Consider the following 14,497-nt stretch of genomic DNA (forward strand, 5'->3'; position numbering starts at 1 on the left):
ACCCCCTGCCCCCCCCACCCCCCATGCCACCCCTCCTGTCATTCTCTCAGTTCTCCTCCTCCGCTCCTTGTTGTCGTCTCCTGGCGTCTCCTCCTGTTTCCACCCACCCTTCGGGCGCGTTTCAGTCCCGGGTCCTGCACTCCCAACAGAAGAATACCTGCGAGGCACCAGAGGAAGCGAGATTGTATTAGAAAACAATGCAGAAACTCGGGCCCTCAGCTGGGCCATTAAGCCTCCAGCTGCTATTTCATTTCTTGCTATTTTTTTCTTATTATTAAATTATATTTTGTAGCGTGACCTCCAGATGGGGAATAAACAATGGTTGTGTGTGTGTGTGTATGTATATGTGTATATATGTATATATATGTGTGGTCCAGGTATATCTTACCTTGTGGGGACCAGTTTCCTGGTCCCCATATGGGAAAACTCTATTTTATAAAAATCCGTGACTGCAATGAAAAAACTAAAAATGCCATAACTCTTGTATTTTGCTTGGTTACTTATGGTTATGGTTCGGGATGGGCAGGGGTTAAGGTTGTCATAGTTAGCATTAGCATTTTTCCCATAGACACCCACAGATTAGATATCTAAACCTTTGTGGGGACTCTCCATTCATTTCTATGGGCAAAACCCTAATCTTACCAATGATAGCCTTAACCCCTACCCAGCCCTAACCTTAACCATAAGTAACCAAGCAAATTACAAGACTTTGGGCATTTATAGTTTTTTTGATTGCATTCATAGATTTTTGTAAAATTGAATTTCCCCTTTTGAGGACCGAAAAGGTGGTCCCCACAAGGTCAAAATAATAGATTGTGGGGACACTGGAAAATATGTACATGACCACATACAGACCCACACACACTCACATCTTATTTAAAACACCCCTTCTCCTTGCATTATTAGATTATTACTGGATTGTTTATGTTTAGGACACATGAGTGAGAGGTGAGGGGGTGAGTTTCCCATATAAACACAGGGATTTTTGTTGCTGTGTTACCATCACTATTTGAAAGTTAGAATAAAACTTTCAATTCAATGCTCATTTGCATTGCATGTGGCTCACTAAGCCAAACAAACACACCTTCCCATGGGTGACAACACAACAGCTTTCTGACCTGAGGTCTCAGAAGATAAACCCAGGAATGAGTTTATCTTCTACTTGTTCTGTGCGAATGGCAAACAATTCTAAAAGCTGAAGGACTAACGCAGTTTAATAAGACAGATCAAGAATCATGAAGCTTCTATATATTATTTTTTTAATGTCGCTATCGTTCTCCATCTGTGCTCAGGGCCTTGAATTATGGAAGCAGCTGCAACCAGATTGCAGTAAAAGTGTCCACTTCAGATGACATTCATTCATTTTCATAACTTATGCAGAACAGCCAATCATCGTGAGCTCTTGTGATATTGCATCCGAGTTTGCAGAGGAGTGCAAGACTGGACATGTATTTTGCAAAATGTATCTCCTCTGCTATCTATCAATACCAAACTCAGTAAATAATAATTCATTAATATCACTGAAGGACAAGGACAGGCTTAACCTTCAAACGGACACCTATAAAACATGCCTGCAATGCATCTGCCAGGGCACTGGGTCTCACCCACGAGGCTTCGGCTCTCTGTGTGTGTACGTTTCTATATCCCTTGCTTGTTTGTGCAGGTTTCTGTCCAGAGCTCATAGACATATTGCCCATAGTATTTGAGTAATAGACTTGTATCCCATCCAAGGGGTCTTGCACCCTATGCTTCTAGGGATAGACTCTAAGCTTACTGTGCCCTTACACTGATATAAAACAAACTGTCGCATGGATGCATACGTGATCCTCAGCAGGTGAAATCAGTGCAGGTCTCCTTTATGCCTTGATTCTTTATTCTATTTCTTTATAACAGTGTTGGTAACACTCTACTTGCACAAATAATATACTATAGAGTAGTATATAGTATACAAATAATATAGCACCACAAACTAATGAATTGTGGCCCATGTTTTTCTCAAGCGGTTATTACACTTGTTACTATATCTGTTAATTCTGTAAATCATGGTGAACTACTGAAGGAACTACTGAAGGAATAAGTAATGGATAACAAGTGAAATACTGATCTCACTGGCTTCATGTTTGTTCATCACTAATGAATCGTGAAGCATCTTTTATCTCAAGTAGAATGAACTATAGCTGTTCATAATTTGTCCATAATTTGGACATCAGTAATAACTGAGTCATTAGTATTTGTGCCCCGTCAAGTGCAATCGAAGTGTTTTTCTACATAAATGCATTGTGTTTTATAGAGCCTGTTCACAATGCTTGTACTTTTTAATTCAAAGAGGGCTGAGTTCACTCCCTTCACTAAAGAGCCTGAAAGACAATTGCTGGAATTTCTTACAAAGATGGCTGATAGAATCCCTGAAGGTGCTGGGGACACTATGCAGAAGTGACTGGAAGCCAGCCTGGAACTTGCTGAGCGGGACAGACAGAGGGTGGCTGTCACAGGCCAGGCTTCCTGTTCCCATGCACTCCTCCCTCCTTCCATACCGCAGGGGAGGGTCTGCCAGGATGGGGCCGGTTAGCGGCACACAGGGTTACAAGCTGGCCGATAGCCTTGGCGCTCAGGTCGTGGTACGAAAGGAAAAGGTGGTCACATGAACCAGGGTTTTGTCGGGTGCTGCGCACTGGTGTTAATGATGAATCAGTCACAGTCGCGCCTGAGAGTGAGAACGTTTATCAGCTTTGGTCTGATAAATAAGCCTGGTATTATTCTGATTCCGGACACCACCTGGTTGCTTTTTTGTCTCCCTGGCAGGCGAAATGCTTTTAGTCCCGGATTTCTGGTCATAAAACTCACTGTATAAACATGTCCGCCTTCTAACGGCCTGGTCACTATTCGGTTAGACCGACAAAAATGCCCCCCCCCCAACCGCCCCATCCTCTTTAAACAGGGAAGGGGTGAGAGAGATGGGTGGCGTACTGGGACATGTGTGACTAGAAGCTGCCCCACTTCTCACCTCTTCCACTCCCGACACCTTCCTTATCTTCTCGTTCCAGCGTTGGTCATGAGAATGATGATTAAATACCTTCCTTAAATACCGTTAATACAGAGCTGGTCCCCTTTCAAATTCATCTGAGGTGGCAGGTGAATCAGAACCAGATTGAAAATTTGCATATTTGTGTTACCTGTATAGTGTCCTTGTGCTTTAAGGAGACACCTGAATCTGATTTCTTTGTTCCAATACCCTCCTCTAATCGCTATGTTTGCATCACCATCTTTTGACCAAGTACTTCTGAAAATACAAATGAGTTTAGATTAAAGGCAGCAAACTCAAAGCCCAATATTAAATCATGTATGATTGATGCTTTCTATTTTTATTTTTTAATATGATTTTTAGTACGAAACTTTAAAACATTTTAATATGAATTAACATTAGTCTTCACACAGGCCTGTTTTAAAAAATGAAGGTGTCAAATAAAAAATATTAAGTAATATAAACTGGGTCTAATCAAACTTAGACAGGCGTTCAGTATTGTTGCTGGCAATTTGTCAAACATATGGTCGTGAGTCCTTTCTAGTAATATAGAGCCAAATTTCCCTATAAATTGTCCATGGACATTCTGAAAAAGGTAAAAATGACAGTCTTCCTTCTTTATCTTCCTTTTCTCAGTGTGCCACGCTGTCACTTTGTCCTTTTTGACTCTGCAAACTCACAGGAACTAAAAGCTGCTTTTCACCGATTAGCATTCACCTCAGCAAAAGCGTTTGCTTGATCTGAAAAACAATTCTGGATTTTCTGGCATGTGGTGGTTGTTGGGATCCGTCATAATTGAACAAAAGAGAAAATGTGTCTGTCACAAAGCCCCCTCAGCTACAGATTCTGGCCGCAACTTGTGAAACACGCCATCGGAGGAGTGTTTAAGCGATGCATGCGTGAGTCGTCTCCAGCTTAAGACGTGGGCTCTCTCATGATTTCTGTGTTTATTTGAAGAACCACTCAAGGTCATTGTTGTCCCATTGAAGATCATTATCGGCGCCCTTTGCAGTGAAACCTGAGATACACTGCAGTGTCGCTTCAGGTGGATCCAGCCACAGCTGATGAAATCCTGCAGAAACTTCCGTCGCTCTGCTCACCCTGACATCCACATAATGAACTATGGTCCTCTGACACCGCCAAGCTCCCACCTTCATATATACAGAATAAGGTCTGATGTCTGCTCCTTCACATGCACACACTCTTTGCAACAATGTGACAGTATCATGCAATATTAATATCCATGTAAACAGAGAGAGACAAAAAGACAGAAATACACAGAGATTTCTTATCAGATTTTGTTGCCTTTCCAAGTCTTCCGTTCATCATGGGGCTGCTGTTCTTATTCCCGATGGATATATGGGACATTTGTTAAACTCTGCTATACAGGGAATAAGAATGAATAGCTATTGTTCTGGATGTTTCATTTCAACAGAATGAAAAATAGTCTCCATGTTGAGAAGGTGCTGGTTTCTAAGACGTATAGATAGATAGATGCAACAGCATAGGAGAGAGTTTGATATTGAGGGACACAATAATTTACTTTTTTAATAATTTACTACGAAGGTCTATTTATTGAGTGGGGTGAATGAATCCAAATTAAATATTAAGGGCTACACATTGTCCCTGGTTCCTAAGCCTGTACTGTTCTGGAAATGAACAGTACTGCATATCTATATAACATTTTTATTGGCCCTGCAGCTGAATTCTTTATATTTCCAACATTAGACTCCTGTATTTATAGATATATAGAGGCTCTAACATGATCACAGCTTAATCAGTCAGCATTAGGTGTGTGTGTGCGTGTGTGTGTGCGCGCGTGTGTTTTGGCCGGCTGCCTGCACTGCACAGGCAGAGCGATAGATGCAGCAGTGTCCTTCACAATTCATCACGCCCTATTTTTAACAGGGAGGCCGTGCAAGTACAGCATCAGAGTGTGACGGCGACACCTCAGAGGTGCAGGTTACATACCGACAATGTGTGCCTCGCTTACGGAGCCGGCTGTGTACATGGCCCCCTATCAGCGGCCCGGCGTGAACCCGACCCTATTCTGGTGCTGCTGCGATGAGAGTTCGGAGGGGGCTCTCTGGGGGGGGTGTCTGGGAATACCATAGGAACAGCTGATGCATACCGCAGGCATGGATATTATTTTGGTATTTTCATTTTCATTGTTACTGGTCATGAAGAAGCTGGGAGGAAGACCTTTGTGAGGAAGGCCTTTGTGAGGAAGACCTTTGGGGGGAAGGCCTTTTGGAAACAGTATTACTGGGGGAAAGAGGCTTTGAGAGACCATTTCAACTGGGGGGGGCAGTTGTTCTGTTAGGGGGGGCAGATGCATTTGACCTTAATGTCCTCCAAGTATTACTTACATGAGATTGCCAGCATTAAGAAGCAAAAGACGATTTTGAAGTTATTCATGCAGTGCTTTGTGGTAACATTTTGCAGTTTTTATAAATATGTAACTGACTTCTAATTCAGTCTTGCTTCCAAAAAACTTGATTATTTTTTTCGGTCTTTAACTTTGTTTTTCACCAGCTGAAGTGACTCGACCCCCCCATGTTAAGAATCCGTCCAGAAAGTGTGCCTATGTTTGTGTTTCACCTGCTCCCAGCGCACAGAATGTTAGCCCACATATATAAATGTAAATAGCAAAAATAGTGATAATAACAATACATTTATTTCATAGGTATCATCAAGTAGCTTATGCATTTATGGGGGCCACAGGAGTGGCATGCATGTTGTCACGGGGCACAGAACCACTCCTGCTTTGAAACTCAATGTAGGAAGAATTAACCCAATGGGAACCAGTAAAAGGGATTCTGAGATTGGGTTCAACAGTACAAGAGAATCCCCATATTCTTCTAGACACTGATTATGGGATTTCTGGTCAGATTAAGGATGGAATGGCTACTGTCCTGTCACCCCTATGCCTTGGACTGAGCACCAGCTTCCCTCCTTCTCCACCCACTCCTCAGTTTCTGCACTCCTCCTCGTCTCCACCAAGACCACCCAGTGTCAACCCCATATCAGGTATCGTTAAAAATGGCCCACAAACAGAAATAGGAAAAACCCCATTTACGTTTCCTGTCTGATTGGAGGGAACAATTGATCTTCCTGCGGCCCTCTTATCTACCCCCACCCTGTCCAGAAGGCTGTAAGATTTAGTGCCGCTCTGGCACCATGAAGGAGCCACTGTTGGACCAACATCCTGGAGGGGGGTGGGGGGTAGGGGGTGCAGGGACCCTGAGCTGTGCCCAAAAGCTCTTGTTTGAGTGTCTGGATTTCAGATGGCTGCTAAGACCCTTTCCAGAACCTGCAATGTTTCACCATCCCTGCACTCAATAGAACTGACATTAAACCTCAAAAAGTACTTGCATACATAGACTACATATTTACAATCCTGATTTACGCTAAGGAGCAACACAGAATGCCCTGAGTGCTGTACACTGATGTTATATACATTTACATTACACTTATTTAGCAGACATTTTTGTTGAAAGCAACATACACACCCAATAGCCCTGGGGTAGATGGTTTAAGGGTATACACTTTTCTTTATGTGAAGTTAATTCTGCTTGTAGTTAAATGGTCACATGATTCAACTTGCATTATTTCAGCACAAAGTAAATTCTGACATATACAAAATGAACAAGAGAAAACTTGGTTTGAAGGAAAAGTCACTCCCTTGACCTACAAGAAGGGAGACCTTGTCGATGAGCTCCTGCTTGTGAACGAAGTTGTTTTACATGTTTTATTAAAACACAATCACAATTTCTGGAAACGCAAACAAAAGTGTTCAGCAGTGGTATCACCCTTCCTGACATTCAAGATGACATGTGTTCTCTTATAAGGGAAAGTTTCCCATTCATAAGCTATGTAATTGCTGAGCTATCTCAAGATCTTTAATTCTCATAATAATAGTCCGCTTTGGGCCTCAGGGAGTTACTAAAATCAGAAGTGAGTGGGAAATATATATTCCAGAAAATATATATTTCTAAAACAAGCTAGAACAGGACTTAAGAGACCTTAACAGGATACAGTTTATTCACAAGTAAACGACCTTAGACTGGAAAGGAAAATCCACTACACAAACACAGGTAGTAAACTAAAACAATCTAAATTAACCATGATTTTTTTTAATTAAATATCACACTCTGGACTTATTTATGCTGGTTTAGTCAAGATCTCAGTCAAGCAGCAATCTAGTTTATTCCAGTTTGCCTTATCTGGGATTGCTGATCGACTGGCAGAATTCTATCTGGAAATATTGATGTTATTTCTACAACAGGGAAATAAATGTTGGCATGTAGGGAACAAAGGCTGGCATGCTTCACTCCTTATCCTGAGATTTCAGAGTTAAATAAACACCTCCCAAATGGGTAAGTTCACCTGGCTGCCACAACACTGCTGTGAAATTTTCAAATAATCAAATATACCAGCTGTATCTGAGACCACAGCAAGTAATAGAACCAAGAAATGCATGCATCTGAATATTTGAATATTCTTTAACGGCTTACAATTACTTCTGGTTTCAGTTCAATATTTTCCTAGCTTTGTTTGAAAAAGCCTTTTTCAAATGTTCCCCTGTCCTCTCCCCTAAGCGATTGCAGGAAATTGAGCCCACCCAGTAATACATAATAATAATTATGGCTGCCGAAAATGAATAATGTGTATCTAACATGCATCCATCACAGTGCCAGGTCAGAGGCACACTCAGTAGCGGGAATCGTGTGATGGCAGAGTGTCTGTGACACTGGAAGGTTAGTGCCGGCTGTGACACGCTTCTGTCTTTCACCCTCTCCCCCCCTCCACCAGTGTTTCGGGATTTTCAGCCCTCAATGTAACATTGATTTTCTGTTGACTTCACACTTCCCTGATTTCTGTTCCCAATGTCCACGCCAAGAGAATGTAACTGATCCAAACACATCTGTGTAGGTTCAAGCACTATCTCTGCCACACTCTACTCACAGAGGAAAGCTCACAGACTTACAGCATTACCGTTGAAATAGGGAATATTTACCCCAGGGTATATTTCACTTGGATGGAACTTCTGAGTATTTTATATAGATTGCTGAGGGTTTCATTTCATTCAGTGTCATTTAAAAAAATATTTTGAATTATTTTAACACTTTTTTACACAATGGACATGGAGATTGTTGGACATAAAATCCTGCCTTCAAAAAAAACAAGTGGTCATTTTTTTGCATCTGTTAAAACAGAATGTATTATGGCCAGGTGCATATTTTTTGGCATTCAGGGAATTGTCACATGACTTTGAACCTGTCAGATGGCCACACATTTATAGACATATGCTGGGCTTGTTTGCATCACATGGGCTTGTTGGAGTGCCCGTCTTTGGCACACAGTCAAGAATTGGGACGGTAGCATTTCAATGACCCGGTGGGGGTTAAATCCAGAGTCACTGGAGGACTTGTGTGCCCTTCCTGATAAAAACATCACTCCCCATAAGCTTCTGTCACCAATTCCCACTACTGGCCTATCCTGTTTCACCCCCCCAAGTTTAGGTGGCATTTCATGGGTCCCTTTCTTCTTTTTGGACATCAGCAAAATGTCCCCAAGGACGCGAACCATGCAACATGACCATTGACAGGCAGATCGATGCAAGATACCTTTGTTCCGGGTTGTTATACGCTCATCCCCCCCATCCATGCTCACGGCTCGGCGCCTCAGCTCAATGCACCCCAGGCTCGCCGTTATGACATCATGTCTTTGTGCAAGATCACGCCACCATTCACAGTCCCGCGGGAGGCTTAGCACACGACTGCCTGCTGTACCAACAAGTAGTGCATGTAAAGGGGGACGCCAGTGTCACTCTGCTACCGGGGAAGTACAGTCCCTCCATTGTGTTCATACATCACTAAGCGTCCACATACTGTATGTTACTCTGAGTATTACTCGTGATCCCCCACCTGAGGAAAAGTAATATTTAAATAATATTTAATATTTAGGGTATTTGGCGCAAGCTAATTGTCACACCCTGCATCCCTTCCCCCTCGTTCTCTCTGTTGTTGAACGGTTAATGTTACCTCTCGTTACAGCCCTCGTGTGCATCACCCCGGGTGCCTCTCGTCTGCTCCCTCATGTACCCTGTATAAAGCGTCCTTCAGTCCTGCATGCCCCAGTCCGGTCATCAGCGCTGCCCTTGCCTCTTCTCTAGTGCTTCCCTTATTGCTACTTGTGCCTTTTGTTCGACCCCACATGCTCTACTTCGGTTTGTCCTGTTCCCGTTCCTTAAATAAACCCCTTTTATTTGATCTCACGCCTGCTCCCACCTCCTTCGTTTCCACATTGTGACACTAATAGTTAGCATTTTTTTGCCTTTTTATTTCGTTTTGTAAATCTACGGGGACAGTGCATAGTTTTATGGATTCAGAGGCTGCGGCTGTAATTGGATGGTTGCTGGTTCGAGTCCCATGGCTGGCAGAGTGATTTCACCCTTAGACACTTGAGCAAGACCCCTATTCCCCGGTTGCTCCGGCTCACCAAGCTTTCTGGAAAATTTAAATGTCAATATACATTTCTCATTTTTTTATGCATGACTTGCTAGCTCACCGTCTTGTAAGAGCTGTCATGACTTTCTGCTTTACATTCACTGCATGTAAACAATACATTTAAACAATACATTTTCAGGTAGCATCTTTGCTTCAGATCTCCTGGATTGCAGTTTAGATTCCCTCTCCTGCTCTGTGTGTATGGATTCTGGATGCTCTCCTGTGACGCAGGGAATGGATGGATTAACTGTATAGTTGAATGTGGGCCCACTAGTTCTGCATTACCTTAGGATCGAAATAAACCCTTAAAGTTAAGCCTCACATGCGCTATTTAACCTGGGGTGTGTTTCGTATTTGAACCTCCTGTGACTGCCGAGGAGTGGTAGACTGTGAAATCTGACAAACATGGAAGAGTTTTTTTAATTTTTTGAAGCTGAAAATTGTATTGCCACCTCAGGTGGTTCATGGTGAGATGCCTGTTTGGGCTCAGTGGCAAAGGAGATTTAACCGAGCCAACAGCATGCAATGTGTTGATTAGGCTGAGGGGCTTATCAGGCTTTAGGGTGGGGTCTCACCTTTTGGAACTCATATCACAGACACCAACAGCCAATAAAAAGACAGTCCAGTATAGTCTATAAATGTCCATTATCCAATGTACAATTTTACATTGATTTACTTCTTTATTAAATCACCCTAGTTCATGCTTGTAAAATAAAGGAACTGTCTGCCCATGTTTTGCATATTGCTGCCAGGGACGTAGTCTGGATTTTTTTTTAAGAGTGAGAATAGTGTTAGCCAATCCTAAGTGTGGATCACGGTTATAGGAGTCGCAGAAAAAATAGCCAGGACATGACCTCAGTGTCCTCAATGGTAGATATGAGCACGATTGCTCTGCTCTATTTGTAGATTTATTATTGATTTATAGTCCATGATGAAATTTAATGTCAGAAAAAACAATATATAATGTATATCTAAAATAAATTTCTCTATAAATAGTTTAGGAAAACAGTAGATCAAATTACTAGTACAACTTTGCATGAAGTATATTATTCCAAGCAACACAATCCTTAATATTTATTCAGTATGTCAAAGGAACACTTGACTTTTAAAATGTTTGTAAACTCTTGTCCTGAATCTATAAATGTGTTTGCTACATTTCCAAACTGACTTTCTGTAGAATGAAAAATACGAGCAGCACAGTGTGTAAATACCCTGATGCCTTCATATACAGAAACCTCACGAGTTAGACGCTGTGCAGGGCCGCTGTGTTATGCTGCTCTGGGTAAACACTCCGTCTGCACAGCAGACAGCATTATCCAGCTTGTGTGCATGGCTGCGTTTTCCTCTCTTGTAAAAACTGGTGCCCTGGAACTATATATCAACAGTTTGGGCAGCACACAAACGATTGCTTTCTTTAAAATAAACCTCTCCCACATTACAATGCAAATGTGTGTAATTCAATTACGCTTGTTCTTTTTTCCCCAAGCGGCCGCAGTAGATGGAAGTCTGAGCATGTCATAAATGGAAGTACTGCTGTTTAAAGCTAGTGTTTCACTCCTTTTCTTATTTTTCTTGCACTTTTTACCCCCACTGGTCCGCTTGTCATTTGAAACCCAAACGATCCAAAATAGTGTCCACAGTACCTAACATACTGGGATACAGTTACAATCAACCAATCAGAGCGTGAGGCAACTGAGTTAGACAGGGTGCATCCAACTTCCAGCTGATTAGCTAGTGCAGGGCAAAACCCTGGATGGGACGCCAGTCCTTTGCATGGCATGCAGTCACAAACTACAGGGAGTTTATTTTTATCCATCCATCCACCCATCCATCCATCCATCTTTCAACTGCTTATCCTGGCCAGGGTTGTTACAAATAAAGTCGGCACTTTATTTGGTCAAGAACCCACGTGTTTGTTTCCCTTTGCGGTCCATTGCCTTCTATTGTCTTCACTAGCACCAAGTTCAAAAGCATCCATGCTCCTGGTGCCCTGATTCTTCACGATCCAGTTTTCACATCCATAAAGAGTCACTGCATTTGCTACCCTATTCTGAACAATCCTGATCTTTGTTTTTAGAGACATGTAAATATTCTTCAAGATTCTTCCTTCATTCTTCATCCTTCACTCACGTGCCAATCTGCAACATATTTCATGACAGCTGGATCCTCGGTTGCTGGCGATTATTCCATAGATGCAAAGCTCCCAAAAGATAAGCAATGAGCTCCTTCAATGCATCATATAAACTGAAGTGTAGTGATCCTTTTCGTTTTCATTTTCTATAAAAAAAGTCATAATTCAGTAGCATTTATGTTGTCGTGCATACGGGGGCATAGCTGGCCCCCTGACAAAATGTCACCTTAGCCCCCCTCCTCCCACACCCAAATTTTACCTCTGATCCTACATATTCATGGGCCACTGTAAGGTGCTGGCCCCCCTGTATCTGCCAGGGGACCCATGACCACACATTCCCCCCGGGTGTATAAAATCTATTTTTATTCTATTATAAATTCTATTTCTGTATTCTGTGTATTTGCTTATCCTCACAAAGTCAAGCCAGACTTTTTATATCATGGAGCACAAAATGTCAGTGTACTCAGCTGAAGGGTATGTCATCTCTTAACATTGTGCGTGAATGTTTCAGTGCAGCCAAGATCATGGCCAACACAAAACACCTATTCTAGAAATATGCCCTCAGATTTCAATGGTCATGTCAGATTGCTGTTGTCTCTGCAGCTGATAATGATTCAAGAAACTAGTGCAAATACACATTTTTTTAAAAATGCATTCTATATCAGTATTCTATATCTGCTTCTCTGCTGCCGGGTTGACACCAGCCTGGAGTCCGTCCCGGAAAGGGCATGCAGCAGAGAACATCCTGCCTGAATGCCAGGGCATACTCCCTAATAACCAAAACACAGGGACTTCATTTTGTGTATCTTTGAACTTTGGGAGGAAACTCCCACAAACAATGGCATGATTCTCAAACTCCACACACGCTACTGGACAGTCACCAAGCCCACGGTTCTACCTATTGAGTCACCAAACCACCACTTTTCCAAAATCCATTTTAAGTCCTTTAAATATATTGTAAGTGCTTTGAGTGTTTGAAAAAGCCCTGTATGACTGTAACTTTCATTCATACATTCATTCATTGCTGAATACACCAGAAAACCCTTAACAAATACTCCCTATTCTTTCTTAATCCTATCTGACAGATTCATTATTTTTTTTTAATATTTCCAAATATAATAATTTTAAATATTTATTCTACTTTGTCTATGATACCAGATTCCTATGATTTTTAAGCCTAAATGTCATGTTTATTATAAGCAAAATAATTAAAAGCATTTTAAGTATGATACATCTTGGCTTAAATTCTGTAGCACAATATAACATCAATAATATAGCTCAGTTATAAATTAAAAGTGACAAACTATCCCCTGAAAACTTGGGGAAGAAGGCTACTCAATTGCAATACCCACATGAAAAGGAGAATGTTAAAAAGAAAAGGATTTTTTTGGGCTAATTTTTGAAATTGTTGGTTCCTTCGGCTGATTGTAGCCAAAACATCCCCACTTCACTATAGAGCCGTTTGATTGCTTTAGCATCATGTTGCCTAACAGAAGCGAATGTCTAAAGACCCATGTTATGACGGGAAAGGGACATGTTCAGCCGAACTCCACAGCCTTGCTGGCTTGTCAGTCTGGCTGTGCAGATCTGAGGAGGGTCCGGGGGGGGGGGGCAGCATTGATGTATAGGTACAGTATGCTCTATGGCAGCAGCTACCGACTGGTGGACCGGTTCACATCCGGACCCAAATGTTGCCTCCACCCCCCCGGACCATGAATTTTATTGTGAGGAACACCCCTCCAGTCAGCAACTTTTGTCGTCTGGAGATCTTCCTCCATTTGGCACATTTTATTGTTGGTTCCATCCCCTATTATTTCAGGAAATGACTGACCTAAAAATAGAAATTTGGAACGGCTCATTATGAGGAATCAGTAAAAGACATATCTTGGCAATACAGTAAGTTTTTATTGCTATTTCGCAATGGTTCAGTCAGACACCCTTATAATGATCACCAACATGTCAAATGTGTTCACAATTGATTAATTCCAGCAAGTCTCAGAAACAAACTAACAAATACATATATAAAACACTTCAATGTTTTTATTCTTCTGTAATTAATAGTTTAAATGCAGCAATGTGAACACCAGAATCATTAAATAATGTGACACATCGAAGCAGAAATATTTGACAATCTTTGCTTGTTTCTTGTTGTAGTAAATGGGAGGCATTGTTCATTAGCTATTATATTAATTGGAAATACAATATACTCGGAATGGGACAAGCAGTTCGTTACTTATGAATTGTATATATCAACAAAATCTATGTGACCATTGTCTATTCTTGTCTTAACCATGTCTGTACCTACTGTATACGTAAGCACTGATAACCAGAAACAAATTCCCTTTATCTGTGAACATACTTGGTCAAATAAACCTGATTCTGATTCTATGATTCTGGTTCTATTCAAATGAATAGCAAATTTCCAAAACTCACTCAGTACATTATTATAAAACACACGAGACCGCCAATGGCTTGCTGGCTTCCTACTCATATGTTACAATATTGGGAACCAAAACTCACTCAGTCCTCATGCAATCCAACAAAAAAAAAAAAACCTTCATTTAATTTCCAAAACTAAAAATTCCACAGAATTTTCCTGAATGAGTTTTAGAAATTTGCTCTTCAAATGAGGTCTCTGCAGTATAGATCCCTCAGTGTAGAGTGCACTTGATGGCTTTTCTCCACTGGCTCCCAGACCATCCCGTTTTTACCCATTGATCCCATTGTCTTCTGCATCACTACACATCGTCCTGTGAATAAAGGCCGTCTGGCTGTCAGCTTAAATATTGCGACGAACCCAAACCCCGACCGTCGGACCAAATTCATTCATGC

The sequence above is a fragment of the Paramormyrops kingsleyae genome, chromosome 16 (assembly GCF_048594095.1).
Source record: "Paramormyrops kingsleyae isolate MSU_618 chromosome 16, PKINGS_0.4, whole genome shotgun sequence".
Classification (NCBI taxonomy): domain Eukaryota; kingdom Metazoa; phylum Chordata; class Actinopteri; order Osteoglossiformes; family Mormyridae; genus Paramormyrops; species Paramormyrops kingsleyae.